A 3,338-nucleotide genomic window follows, 5' to 3' on the forward strand; every position below is an offset into this window, starting at 1 on the left:
ATTTGACACCAATTCCAGAGAAGGAACTGTTTTTAATATTCATTACAACTCACAGACCTGACCCATTTAACTTTATGAAAAATTTTACAGGCAATACCTGTAAACCATATATAACAGAAACGCTGAGACAAGATTACCAACAAAATATTGGAATTCAGCCATTTGTCAGCTTTGAAATAAAGCATGCCACGCAGTTCAGGATGTGTGCACCCACAGTGTACACAGAACACAGGCTCAGCTTCGGTAAAAGTCACAGTTGCAAATGACTTGATGGGGAGCGACACAACTTAAGACCATTAATAATCTTTAAGGAGCCCTAGCGGTACAGTGGTGAAGAGCTCAGCTGCTAACCAAATGGTTGGTGATTTGAACCCACCCAGTGGCTCTGCATGAGGAAAGACCTGGCGATCTGCTCTAGTAAAGATTACAACAGTCTTGGAAACCCTATGGGGCAGTTCTACTCTGTCCAATAGTGTTGCTGTGAGTTGGAATCCACTTGATGGCAATGGGTTTTGGACGGTGTTATCTTTAATTAGCTATAAGAGCTCTTCATTCATGTCACCTAGAGATTATTTCACCCACTGCTGTTTGGTTACCAGTCTCTTGTCTCTCTCTCTGCAGCAATGGGTGGATGGACATCTTTTCCTCAGGGAAGAGAAGTGCATGTTTTGTTACCTTTGCTACCAACAAAAATGTTTGAAAGCCAGGTAAGAGCAAAGCTATTGCCATTGGCATTGTCTGCACGAACCACATCAAAAGAGTCCCGATGTCTCTATCTCTCTTGCTGACCTCACCAATTCTTCCCAGGTTAGTACCTCTAGCCGCTGTGCAGAGGTTACCAGCATCGAACGGGATGAAACTGGTGAGCCTGTCGGTCTCCAAACCAATCTGAATGGTGTCCTTCACCTTGATAGGGGACCTGGTTAGTGGATGATGTGAGCCTCATGTGTCACCACATGAGGGATTTTTTTTTGTACCCACAAAGGTATTTCTCATTTTGCATAACTTGTACTTGGCCTCCTCTGCTGTAATACAATGAACAGCAATGTGATCCTTGGTGTCGTAGATCAGATAGAAAATTTTTTCAGTCTTGTCAATGCTGATGACATCTATGAAACCAGCAGGGTAAGTTATATCCGTTCGAACCTCGTCATGTTCTTTTTGTTGTTGTTATTGTAAAAATACCTATCACACACCTTTGCCATTTTACCTTTTTACAGTTGTGCAATTTATTGACAGCAATTATATTAATTTATTGAACTTATGCATGCAGATCTTTTTTTTTTTTTTTTTTTTTTGTCTCCTGTCAGGGTATGCTTAAGTCTGTCCCTTAAGAAAATGATGAGAGACATTCTCTCAGCTTGTGGGGACTGGCGGTTGGATGAGGAGCAGACACGCTGGTCAGGTTGTCCTGCATCCAGTGCTTTGGAGCTGCTTCGTGCTTCAGATGCTCCTTGTGACCACAAACCATGGCTTTGTTAGGCACGGAAAGAGCTTGAGGAGTTTTATACAACTTTGGCAGAGATCATCAAAGAAGGAATAATCTGGCTCAGTGATTTTCAAGGTAGACAGAAGGTCTATTTTAGAAAAAGTTACCCAGTAGACAAAATATTAGCATGGAAGAAACAAGTACAGTGGGTTAAAAAGTTTTAAAGGATTGATATTCCAAATGGTGGGGCTTAAAACAATCTCGGTCTCTTTGGATTTATGGACAAGAGGAGCAAGCCTCTTTTGTTGGAAAGAGGACTTCTTTTGTTGGGTATGACGACAGCATTGGGCATATACCTCTGACAGCAAAAGACAGGCTAAGAGTGAGTGAGGGAGTCAGGTAAAGAGGGGCCAATATTCAATCCTGAGCAGTCATAAAACTTTTGCTGAATCTCAGAATGGCAGTTTATGTGATTGGAATTTCCACTAAATATTTATTTATAATTTCTTGAGTTTCTTTTAAGTTTCCTCCACTATTCCCATATTCTATACTCCAATTTTTTGTTGTTGTTGCTTTTAGAAATAAGACTGATTTTTTTTTTCCAGAGGAAGGACCCTGTTTTTTTGTCAATAAAAGAGAAAATTCTTTCTTGAACCATTTCAGTACATTTTCTTTAGTGATGAAATATACAGTATTATGTTAACTGGCTATCTACTTTTTTAAAATTTACAAACCAAATTGCTAATTAAAAGTTCCTACACGTGCAAAATTTAAATATTAAGATTATTAGTTTATTAATAGAATATACACTGGAGTAATTATTTGATCTCAAAGTCATTCATTACTTTCTACCACGGAAGGCTAAATGTTGAAAATTTCCTTATTTCTGTAGGAAAAAGTGATGAATGTCAGGCCACACATGAAGAAGAGTTTGTCTGTGGTATTTAGGTATATTCCCACATTTAATGATAAAACCAGAAAGCAACTTAAGAACATTTTCCATGTGTGCCCATAATGGAAGACACAACATTCTATTTTTATAAGAATCAGCAGTTATTGTTGACTGAGCTGTCCAGTTAATTCATGTGTATGTCTATAGGGGCTGTGTGTGTACATACACACAAACACACGTGCACTCAATGATCATTCCAGAAATTCAACATTGTCTTAATATGTGCGGTTTTCTAAATGCAGTGTATTCATAAAGTAACATCTACTTTTCCCATGGTTCCTGCGTACAAGCAGGATCAATACAGACATTGGATTCCTCCCAAAAGACAAACAGAAAATGATCAAACAATACAGTTGTATAAAATCATGTGCCCTCTCAGGCACTCCGTGGAACATGGGAGAAGACTCTGAAGCAGTTATTGCGTCTGCATTTTTCCAATATGGCAAATGCAGTTCACAAATTGGGAAATATCTAAGAGAGATTGAATATGTCTGAAGAGTCAGGGATAGTTGTTTCTTGTTGGTGGTTGATAGTCCTCTCTCTCGAGTTTCTGAAAAACAGTTATTTCTTAAGGACCATTCGATTCACACATTTTGACTAAGAATTAAATTCCTACCTTCAATGTAATTGCTTTTTTATGGGAACAAGATGGTCAATATATATATCCTTGCCCTCTTCCCCCCCCAACCTCACTCCACCATCATCACTAGCAAATGAAGCTACAAAGTACAGATGTTTTAAGAACGTTCTAGCTTTTGAGAAAGTAAAGTAAAATATTACATGGTGACGTATCACAAGTGAGATTTTGGTTGTGGTTACGCAAATCAAAGATAAAACGGTTTATTCTGGTGTCGTTCCAAGTGTCTTATTTGTATTGATCTCCAAGGTACAGCTAAGAGAGCTGGGGGAAGAAAAGAAAAAACAACTTCACAGGAGGGTTTTTCTAAGAATTTCAAC

General features: G+C 38.6%; 1 pseudogene; it reads right to left on the bottom strand.

Moving 5' to 3' along the window:
• Positions 1 to 556: 556 nt before the first annotated feature.
• LOC101356874 (40S ribosomal protein S4-like) lies at positions 557 to 1,608 on the bottom strand (annotated as a pseudogene).
• Between the last annotated feature and the right edge of the window lie 1,730 nt (positions 1,609 to 3,338).

Source organism: Trichechus manatus, unplaced genomic scaffold (assembly GCF_000243295.1).
Source record: "Trichechus manatus latirostris isolate Lorelei unplaced genomic scaffold, TriManLat1.0 scaffold00039, whole genome shotgun sequence".
NCBI classification, from domain to species: domain Eukaryota; kingdom Metazoa; phylum Chordata; class Mammalia; order Sirenia; family Trichechidae; genus Trichechus; species Trichechus manatus.